Source organism: Mobula hypostoma, chromosome 3 (genome assembly GCF_963921235.1).
Source record: "Mobula hypostoma chromosome 3, sMobHyp1.1, whole genome shotgun sequence".
Classification (NCBI taxonomy): Eukaryota; Metazoa; Chordata; class Chondrichthyes; order Myliobatiformes; family Myliobatidae; genus Mobula; species Mobula hypostoma.
The window spans coordinates 216,046,385-216,058,414 of NC_086099.1; positions in this window are offsets into that span (position 1 = coordinate 216,046,385).

The window sequence follows — 12,030 nt, forward strand, 5'->3', positions numbered from 1 at the left end:
CTCCATCCACTCCATCTTCCCATCATCCTCATACTCCTCCCATTGGACCTCCACCTACCCCTCCCTGCGGTGTTCCCTTCTGCCTACCCAACTCCCTTCCATGTCCCATGTTCCTTTCCAATCAGAATCCCTCATCCGTAGCCCCCCGTTTCCTCCACACATTACCTCCCAGCCTCTGTTGCTATTTCAAAGCTTCAAAGTACATATGCAGTGCAGCTGGCTGGCGGTGTAGTGGCATCAGCACCAGACATCGCAGCGAATGGTCCCGGGTTTGAACCCGGCTGGCCCCTTGCACGCTTTCCTTCTGTGCTGGGTTGAGCATCGAGCTGGCAACTGAGCCTTGTAAAAAACGGCAAGGTTGCCATCCGATTCACCACGAGGCTCGGAGAGGATCAACAATCTATGCAGTATACAACCCTGAGATACGTCTTCCCACAGACCGTCAAACACAGTGAAAGAAAAACTTCAAATCCGAAATATGCGAAAAATAGAACAAATTGCACAAATGGCAGAAATTAGTGAGAAACATAGAATGTAAGATATCAAAACACAAAGTCACTGAAAGAGTTGAGGAATGTTCAGTTTCCCTTGATTACCTGATCCTCTCATGAATCCACATCACTGACCCCTCCTCTTCTCCTCTTTATAATCTCATTTCCCCTCTCCTTCTCCTCTTTATAGTCTCATCTCCCCTCCCCTCCCCTCTTTATAATCTCATCTCCCCTCCCCCTCTTTATAATCTCATCTCATCTCCCCTCCCCCTCTTTATAATCTCATCTCCCCTCCTCCTCTTTATAATCTTATCTCCCCTCCCCCTCTTTATAATCTCATCTCCCCTCCCCCTCTTTATAATCTCATCTCCCCTCCCCCTCTTTATAATCTCATCTCCCCTCCCCCTCTTTATAATCTCATCTCCCCTCCCCCTCTTTATAATCTCATCTCCCCTCCCCCTCTTTATAATCTCATCTCCCCTCCCCCTCTTTATAATCTTATCTCCCCTCCCCTCTTTTTAATCTCATCTCCCCTCCCCCTCTTTATAATCTCATCTCCCCTCCCCTCCTCATCTCCCCTCCCCTCTTTATAATCTCATCTCCCCTCCCCTCTTTATAATCTCATCTCCCCTCCCCCTCTTTATAATCTCATCTCCCCTCCCCCTCTTTATAATCTCATCTCCCCTCCCCCTTTTTAATCTCATCTCCCCTCCCCCTCTTTATAATCTCATCTCCCCTCCCCCTCTTTATAATCTCATCTCCCCTCCCCCTCTTTTTAATCTCATCTCCCCTCCCCCTCTTTATAATCTCATCTCCCCTCCCCCTCTTTATAATCTCATCTCCCCTCGCCCTCTTTATAATCTCATCTCCCCTCCCCCTCTTTATAATCTCATCTCCCCTCCCCCTCTTTATAATCTCATCTCCCCTCGCCCTCTTTATAATCTCATTTTCCCTCCCACTTTATAACCTCATCTCCCCTTGCCCTACTCTTTCAGTCCAGATAAAGGGTGCCAACACAAATTGCCAACTGCCCACTTCCATCCAAAGGCACTGCTTGACTTGTTAAGTAATTCCAACACCTAATGTTTTTATTTCAGATTCACCATGTTTATACTTTTATTTCTAATTTAATTGATGTATTTTTATTTGGCAATACGTTGCGCTAAGGGGGCATTCTGGTCTAGCAAGTCCACGCTGCCCAGTTACGCCTGTGTGACCAATCATCTCCCAACCGGTACATCTTTGGAATGTGGGAGGAAACCAGAGCACCCGGAGGAAACCCACGCAGTTATGGGGAGAACGTACAAACTCCTTACAGGCAATGGCGGGATTTGAGTCTGGGTCGCTGGCGCACTGATAGCATTATGCTGACGGCTACAGTACCTTTGTTCCTCTGGCATCTTGTGTGTTTGTCCAGGTTCCAGCATCTGGAGTCCCTTGTGTCTCCTGGAGTCAAAAGTTGTTCGATAATGACCCCTGTGAAGTGACTTGGCATGCCTTACAGAGTGACAGGTGCTATTGAAATGCAGGTCACTGTCAGTGATGCTGACATTGCAAATGGTGCTACACGAATTGAAGTTCCTTCTCTGTTGTTGCTCCTTCTATGCTGCCCAGCTGCTGTGTCACCGACTCTCGATAAAGAGAGCTCTGGCTCTCGTCATTTATTCTGTGGCTGATGACAACCTATTAATGCATTTTAATTTTACTTTATTACCCTGGGCGATGGCAGCTTTGATGGAGGTGCGTCTTGTAACTGGTGCTTAAGAGCTCTAAAAGTTAATGTCGTGTTTGTTCTTTACTGCATGAGGAATTAAATACTATCATAAAAAGAACAGGCCTGAATCATCTGGGAGTGATTCAGTAATGGTTTCGAGGTGGTGTTCGGTAATGATGATTTTAAAGGAACGGCTTCTCCACGAAGATCCAGGCTTCGGACGGCGTGTGGGAGAAGAACCAGGTTCCTTGTGGTCCTTCCTTGCTACAGAATTCGTTGCTACAGGTGGCTGTGGAGGCCAAGTGATTGGGTATGTTTAAAGTGGAGATTGATAAGTTCTGATTAGTCAGGGCATCAAAAGTTATGGGGAGAAGGCATGGGAATGAGGTTAAGAGGGATAACGAATAAATCATGAAGGAATGGAGGAATGGACTCGAGGGGCCAGGTGGCCTAATTCTGCTCCTAGGTCATTTGGTCTTTTGCGGGGAAAATCCTGTCAGTCCTGCGAGCTTGCAGTGCAGATGAGGCCATTTAGCCCATTGAGCAGATGCTAGATCATTGAAGGAGATGTTCAGTTAGCACCGCTCCCTGCAATTTTATGTGAGGCAATAGTACATGGTGGGGGAGGACTTGGAGAGTTGTAGGCAACTAGGACTAGCAGAGAAGACGCTGTGGTCAGCAGGGACCAGTTGGGCTGAAGGGCCTGTTTGTGTGTTATGACTCTAATCCTCTAAAGGTGCAGTTACTGTGCTCTCTGCCTCTGTGCCTCTACATCTGTGCCCAAATGAGACTAAAAAGCTGGAATTATTCAGCTTCAGTATTGAGGAAAATCTGAGCCACCCTTTCAGTTCATGAGAACGCTCATTCTGGTGATGGATTATTGACTGGGGACATTGGTACAGTTTCTCTCTCCACAGATGTTGACTGACTTGCTGAGCAAATGCAACACCTAATGTTTTTATTGTAGATTCACAGCATTTGCGGTTTTGTTCCTTTCGGTTACTTCTCCGTTTATTCGGAGTGCAATGCCGTTCATATTTTATCACCCGTCTCTAAACGGCTTGAGCTGACCACTGCCTCTGCCTCTTTCCCCACTGGCTTCCAAGTCTGCCACCCCGAGAGAAGCAAAACTGCTGGAGAAACTCAGCAGCTCAAGATCATATGATCAGAGGACATGGGAGAAGAATTAGGCCATTCAGCACATCGAGTCTGCTCCACCATTCCATCATGGCTGATTTAATATCCTTCTCCCCATAACCTGTGACACTCTGACAAATCAAGAACCTATCAACCTCTGCTTTAAATATACCCAATGATTTGGCCTCCACAGCCAAGAACGTCAATTGTCCATTTCCCCCAGAGATACCTCCTGACCTGATGAATTCCTCCATTAGTTCTTTTGTTGCCTCCCAAGCAGAGGCTCTCTAAACATTGTGTTAGGTTCTCACCCCACCTCAGTGGAAAACGCCTGCTTGCATTTACCCTATCTGTACCCATAAGACCCATAAGATGGAGGAGCAGAATTAGACCATTTGGCCCATCGAGTCTGCTCAGCCATTTCATCATGGCTGATCCAATTTTCCTCTCAGCCCCAATCTCCTGCTTCTCCCTGTATCCCTTCATGCCCTGACCAATCAAGGATCTATCAACCTCTGCCTTAAGAGGGAGTACAAAGAAGGTTCACCAGATTGATTCCTGGGATGGCAGGTCTTTCATATGAAGAAAGACTGGATGAACTGGGCTTGTACTCGTTGGAATTTAGAAGATTGAGGGGGGATCTGATTGAAACGTATAAGATCCTAAAGGGATTGGACAGGCTAGATGCAGGAAGATTGTTCCCGATGTTGGGGAGGTCTAGAACGAGGGGTCACAGTTTGAGGATAGAGGGGAAGCCTTTTAGGACCGAGGTTAGGAAAAACTTCTTCACACAGAGAGTGGTGAATCTGTGGAATTCTCTGCCACAGCAAACTGTTGAGGCCAGTTCATTAGCTATGTTTAAAAGGAAGTTAGATATGGCCCTTGTGGCTACAGGGGTCAGGGGGTATGGAGGGAAGGCTGGGTTCTGAGTTGGATGATCAGCCATGATCATAATAAATGGCGGTGCAGGCTCGAAGGGCCGAATGGCCTACTCCTGCACCTATTTTCTATGTTTCTATGTTTCTATGTTAAACATACATAAAGACTTGGCCTCCACAGCTGCCTGTGGCAAAGAATTCCACAGATTCACCACTCTCTGGCTAAAGAAATTCTTCCTCAACTCCATTCTAAAAGGACACCCCTCTATTCTGAGGCTGTGTCCTCTGGTCCTAGACTCTCCCACCTAAGGATACAACCTCTCCACATCCACTCTATCAAGGCCTTTCACTATTCGTTAGTTTTCAATGAGGTCACCCCTCATTCTTCTGAATTCTGGTGGATACAGGCCCAGAGCCATCAAACGCTCTTCATATGACAGCCGTTCAATGCTGGAATCATTTTCCTGAACCCCCTTTGAACCCTCTCCATAATTTTGAACCCTTCATATTTTTTTCAAAATTATGTCAAATCTCTGTCAAATTTTTCCTCGTTCTCCTGCACTCCCAAGGGCAATGACTCAGCCCACTTGATGTTGAACCCCTTTTGTTTCCTGTGTTAACTTCAGATTTTGATTGCCCCAGTTCATTTCTGGCCAGTCTCTCGTTGCGAGCATTGAAAATTTCACTTATCGGGTATTCTAGGCATTATCCACAAGAGCCACACCACCAGAATGGAAAGCATGGGGTAATGGCGTATGAGGAGTATCTGATGGCTCTGGGCCTGTACTCGTTGGAATTTAAAAGAATGGCTGTGATCTCATTGAAACTTGTTGAATGTGGAAAGGCACAGATAGAGTGGATGTGGAGAGGATGTTTCCGATAGAGGGTGAGTCTAGGACCAGAGAGCACAGCCTCAGAATAGAGGGACGCCCCTTTTAGAACAGAGATGAGGAGGAATTTCTTCAGCCAGAGAGTGGTGAATCTGTGGAATTCATTGCCACAGACGGCTGTGGAGGCCAAGTCATTGGGTATATTTAAAGCGAAGGTTGATAGATTCTTGATTAGGAAGGGTGTCAAAGGTTACGGGGAGAAGGCAGGACAATGCAGTTGAGAGGAATAAAAAGTCAGCTATGATGGAACGGCGGAGCAGACTCGAAGGGCAGAATGGCACAATTCTGTTCCTTATGTTACATACCCCGTAACTGGGTTGCCAAACCAGCAGAAATGGATCACTCAGTTGGAGTCTGGATTACTAGAACTAAGGAAGTTTTATTAAAGAAACAAGCAACACAGTACTCTAATCAAAAGGATAATGAATGCAACAGTTCAGCAATGATAAACACAGAATTAAGGTAACAGGATCAATCAAACTCTATCGTTGTCTAGGGGTAAATGACCAGTTTCAAAGTGACGCAAAGTTCAGTTCAATTTAGTTCAGTTCAGTTCGCAGTAATCGCTGCCATGGCGATGGACAGTGGGGGGAAGGAGAGAGAGAGCAAAACGAATGAATATTCAAGGCTTCCACACAGACCTTCGCAGTCAGCTTTCGGGCGAGTCCTTTGTGATGTCATCTGAGGTCACCAACCGTGACCCCCTCCGTTTCCAGATACGATCGTTTCTCTGCTGTGAACCCAGCACCCAGGCAAGGGTGGACACACACTAGGTTCCCGCCGATCGTGCCTTTCCATCCTGTGCATCTATGGCCTGGTCCCGCAACCGACTTCCAAAACTTCCCACCGACTTGTGAGAGACGCACCGCTTCCAGGGTCTCGTTACCTCGGGTGTCATGTGTGTGCTGCCTTAGCGAACCTGTCCCTTTTTATCCCCCTGCTGGGGTATCGCCTGTCCATCACTTCAAACAGTTCGGGGTTCAAAGGGGGAGCTGATCTTGACAGCTCTCCTTCCCCTTCATTAACATCTCCAAATGCTACTCCATTGTTTTCCTTATCGCTCTTTCTCCTGAAGACAGGTGGCAGACCAACTGCTGATCCCACTGGTGCCAGCACAGGACAGCTACATCTTAATCTATGTGTATTCTCGTCACACTATGTCTTACGGCCTTAGGAGCATTACCTTCAATCAGCTTGCCCAAGTCATCGTCTGTGAAGAGACTGAGGCCCAATTGTAGTCCCTGAAGCACACCAGGACAAGAATGAGAATCAGCTGTATGTCACAGAATTTGTTGCACAGTGCAATGCATGAAATAAAACTATAAATTACAATAAGAAATGTGAAAAAATGTAAGTGCAAAAACACTAAGATGAGGTAGTGTACATGGGTTGATGATCTGTTTAGATACCTGATGACGGAGGCTAAGAAGCTGTTCCTAAAACTTGGAGTATATCTTCAGGCTCCTGTACCTTCTCCCTGATGGTGGTAACATGACAGCTCAACTCTGGTACTCAATGCCTCACCTGATTCTGATAAATGCAGGTGGGCCATAAGCTTTCTTCACCACCTAGTCTACCGAGGAAGGATGTTAGAGGTAGGTTTTTGTTTCACAGAGAGTGGAGGGTGCATGAACACCCCGGGGAGCTGGTGGTTGAGGCAATTACTTTAGGGGATTGAAGAAACTGTTAGATAGGCACATGGATGATAGAAAGATGGAGGGCTCTGTAGGAGAGGAGGGTTAGGTTGATCTTGGAGTGGGTTAAATGGTTGGCACAACATCGTTGGCCAAGGCTGTGATTTTCTATGTTCTGTACACAGTGAAGAGCAAGGCCTAAGGAACACTGTAAATCGTGGACTGTTGCAGAAACGAGGCCCATGTACATACAGTGCTGTGCAAAAGTCATAGGCACATATAAATTTCTAGAGTGCCCAAGATTTCTTACAGTACCGTACTTGTCAGTGTGGAGTGGAGATCAAGTTTGTAAAGCTGGCGGAAGCTCAGGATGTTGGGAATAGCGAGGGTGGAGCGCCGTGGGTGGGTTGTGGGACAGGTGGCAGAGAAGGAGTGCCAGGGACAGGGGTTGGTGCGGGTGCAGACACAATCAGCCTTGAATCCCCAGGCAAGGTCATTTGAATCCAGACATTTAGTTTATTGATCATTACAGAATGTCTCTCTGGTGTTTTCCACTCCCTTCCTCTTTTCCCAACCATGATTCCCCTCTCCCTGCCCCCTTCCCATTCTCAGTCCACAGTAGAGACCCATATCAGAATCAGGTTTATCATCACTCACGTATGTCATGAAATTTGTTTTTGATTTTGTGGCAGCAGTAGAGTGCAATACATAAAATTACTACAGTAGTATGCAAAAGTCTTAGGCACCCTAGCTACACATTGTGTCAAAGACTTTTGCACAGTACTGTACAGTGATTTTTATGTTTTGTACTGTTCTACTGTTGCGTGTATCAGTGACTATAGACCTGATTCAGATTCTTTGCTCGTTTATTCAACCTATTGATTTCCTGTTTCAGTCTTCTAATGTCCTCCCACTTATTTCCCTGAGTTCAACAGCAGAAGGTAGGCGTGTTAAGAAGTTCAATTTCTTTTATTTCGTCATGTAAGCTGTGCTCCCATTGTAACTACTGATGCTGTGTTTGATCATCTAAAGTTCTGACATTACATTAAAATTATAATAGCACTTGGGACAAGAAATGGGATGGGTTGCTCAACAATCGTTAGCGAAGGCCAGGAAATGAGGGAAGTGCATAAGCAGTTTAGATCAAAGGGAAATCTACAGTTCCTGTCGTTCACGGGATCACACAGCACACCGGGGGCAGCTTACTGTGGGCAGGGGGCAGTCCGCTAGCTAGAGGCTAGCATAACGATTTACAGGACCAGAGGTCAGGGTTCAATTCCCACTGCTGCCTGTAAGAGGTTTCTATGTTCTCACTGAAACCACATAGATGTGGTGTATTTAATACTCCAGTAATATTTGAGTATATATGGTGATTGGTTATATATGTTGGTTGATCAAACATTCTTGTTTGGGTTAAAATGAAATATTCATTCAAAAAATTCATTATGTGTTATATGTGTAATAGGTAAATATATATATTAGAATATGTGAATATATATGTATACGTATTGACAGATAGATAGATAGATATAGATATACACATTATAACAGTTCCCAAGGTTGTCATAGCTGGGGGTGGTAGTGGGGATAAGCTCCCAATAACTAAAACATGCTCCAGATGGCGTGCAACTGTAACAGCCTCTGACAACCAAGTCCAACTCTCGGCCTTCACATGTGGCTTAGCTACAGGGCCCAGCGGAGCTGTTTCTACTGACGAGGAGGGCAAAGGCGGACCACAGGGGCCTCAAAACGAGTTGCTTTGGGCAGGTGGGGCTCATCAGCCTTGGACAACAGCCTGCCCAGGAGAAGGAAAACTCTGATTTTAAACCTCCACTGCCTGGCAGCCATACTCACCCATGGGAAAGGCTTCAGGAGTAAACCCAGAGGAAGAAATGTGGAGCCGGGGTCCCTGAGGCAGTTTGATGTTGTTTACAGCTTCACTCTGGCAACCTCTGCAACAGCACTGGTGCCAAGCTGTATCAGTGTTTGCCTTTCCCTTTCTCTACACCAGTGATGTGGAGAGAGGGAACCCACCGCATGGGAAACAGCCGGTTCTTCAAATCCTCCCGCCCAGGCTTGACCCCTGGAGAGGACACAGTCCAGCAGAGGCACAAACCCATGATCCCCTGGGATCGACGGCTGCCTACTACTACATATATTATCAAATCAGAATCAGATTTATTATCACTGGCATGTGACGTGAAATTTGTTAACTTAGCAGCAGCAGTTCAATGCAATACATAATCTAGCAGAGAGAGGAAAAAATAAATAATAATAATTAATAAATAAATAACAGTATATGTATATTGAATAGATTAAAAATAGAAAAAACTTGGAGGCCATTTATTTGGCATTTTCATTTGATGTAAGTTGACCATTTCCAAACTTGTTTTATCTCTCTGTACTGCTGGTTGAGAGGAGTGGAGTTGTCGACAGTAAGGTTTTCTTCTTTCCCATTTTTAAGTTGTTAGTACTGCCCAAGTCTTTAGTCTAGTTGACTAATTCTGTTTAGTTTAGTTTTTTTTGGGGATAGGGTTTTTTTTTCTTTTTCATGTTTTTTTTCAGTTTTTTTTGCTTTGTATTATTCATTCCTATTCTACATGATTGGGAGTTTTGTCAATTTACACTATTTGGTCTTACAATTATTTATTTTAACTGTAACAATGTATCTCCTACTATTTGTACTATTGCTATGTTATGTTTTCATTCTATGAAATTAGTAAAAAGATTGAAAAAGAAATACTATATATTAAGAAGTGAGGTGCTGTCCCAAGCTTCAATGTCCATTTAGAAATCGGATGGCAGAGGGGAAGAAGCTGTTCCTGAATTGCTGAGTGAGTGCCTTCAGGCTTCTGTATCTCCTATCGGATGGTAACAGTGAGAAATAATACATGAATTGCCAACACCATCACATTACCACATGATATGTGTGCTCCCCGCTTAAGGTGAACGGGTGGCATGATAGTGTAGTGGTTAGCACAACGCTTTACAGCACCAGAGACCTGGGTTCATTTCCTGCGGCTGTCTGTAAGGTGTTTGTATGTTCTCACCTTGACCGCCTGGGTTTTCTCCCACAGTCCAACGACATACTGGTTGGTAGGTTTTTTGGTCTTTGCAAATCGTCCTTTGATTAGGCGAAGGTTAAATTGGGGTGTCACGGCTTGAGGGACTGGAAGGGCCAAGTCTGCACTGTACCTCGATACATAAATAAAATAAAGACCAAACTAAGTCGCACGTCTCCCTGCTCTCTTGTTTTCCTTTGAATTAGTTTAACGTTTTGCTGGTAGAAAACTTAACCCTGGGTGATCCGGTTGCCTTCCACAGTCCAAAGATGTGCAGGTGAGGGTCAGTAATGCAGTGTTGGGGGCCGGCAGCGTGGCGACACTAGATGGCTGCCCCCAGCTCGTTCTCGGACTGTGTTGGTCATTAACACGATGAGAATGGGGCATCAGATTATTCTAATCACCAAACTGTAATATATGGATAGCTACTGGCTCCACATGAGGAACCACCTGGCTCTCAGCTATCATTCAACACACTGAATTATTCAATGTCTCATGTCAACGAAAGGCCTCTTATGCTGCTTTAGATTCCTAATTATTTATTTTCTGTAAATTGGAGCAGAATATTTTATTCAAATTAGCACATTCTCCAATGCAGGGAAAACATCACCGAGCACAGTTAAGTGGAGTGACATACAAAACTTTAACAATAGGGCAATATAACATCCATTTTTATAGTGGCCTTGAGTTCCTCAGCGACTTCACAGGAGTGTGATCAGGAAAGTGTGGACAGGCAGCCTCCTGAGGAGTGCTTGTCAAAGTGGACAGGCATACTTAGTAAATCTATATATTTGAGGGGAAAAAGAACTTCAGGGTTGTATAACATAGAAAACCTACAGCACAATACAGGCCCTTCGGCCCACAAAGCTGTGCCAAACATGTCCCTACCTTAGAAATTACCTAGGGTTACCCATAGCCCTCTATTTTATTAAGCTCCATGTACCTATCCAGGAGTCTCTTAAAAGACCCTATCGTTTCCACCTCTACCACCGTCACCAGCAGCCCATTCCACACACTCACCACTCTCTGTGTAAAAAACTTACCCAAGATATCTCCTCTGTACCTACTCCCAAGCACGTTAAAACTGTGCCCTCTCGTGTTAGCCATTTCAGCCCTGGGGAAAAGCCTCTGACTATCCACACGATCAATGTCTCTCATCATCTTATACACTTCTATCAGGTCACCTCTCATCCTTCGTCGCTCCAAGGAGAAAAGGCCCAGTTCACTCAACCTATTCTCATAAAGCATGCTCCCCAATCCAGGTAACATCCTTGTAAATCTCCTCTGCACCCTTTCTATGGTTTCCACATCCTTCCTGTAGTGAGGCAACCAAAACTGAGTACAGTACTCCAAGTGAGGTCTGACCAGGGTCCTATATAGCTGCAAATTTACCTCGCAGCTCCTAAACTCAATCCCATGGTTGATGAAGGCCAATGCACTGTATGCCTTCTTAACCACAGACACAACCTGCGCAGCAGCTTTGAGTGTCCTATGGACTCGGACCCCAAGATCCCTCTGATCCTCCACACTGCCAAGAGTCTTACCATTAATACTATATTCTGCCATCATATTTGACCTACCAAAGAGAACCCCCTCACACTTATCTGGGTTGAACTCATTCTGCCACTTCTCAGCCCAGTTTTGCATCCTATCTATGTCCCGCTGTAACCTCTGACAGCTCTCCACACTATCCACAAAACCCCTAACCTTTGTGTCATCATAAATTTACTAAACCATCCCTCCACTTCCTCATTTATAAAAATCACAAAGAGAAGGGGTCCCAGAACAGATTCCTGAGGCACACCACTGGTCACTGACCTCCATGCAGAATATGACCCGTCTACAATCACTCTTTGCCTTCTGTGGGCAAGCCAGTTCTGCATCCACAAAGCAATGTCCCCTTGGATCCCATGCCTCCTTACTTTCTCAATAAGCCTTGCATGGGGTACCTTATCAATGCCTTGCTGAAATCAATATACACTACATCTACTGCTCTTCCTTCATCAATGTATTTAGTCACATCCTCAAAAAATTCAATCAGGCTCGCAAGGCATGATCTGCCTTTGACAAAGCCATGCTGACTATTCCTAATCATATTATGCCTCTCCAAATGTTCATTAATCCTGCCTCTCAGGATCTTTTCCATCAACTTATCAACCACTGAAGTAAGACTCACTGGTCTATAATTTCCTAGGGTATCTCTACTGGCTTTCTTGAATAAGGA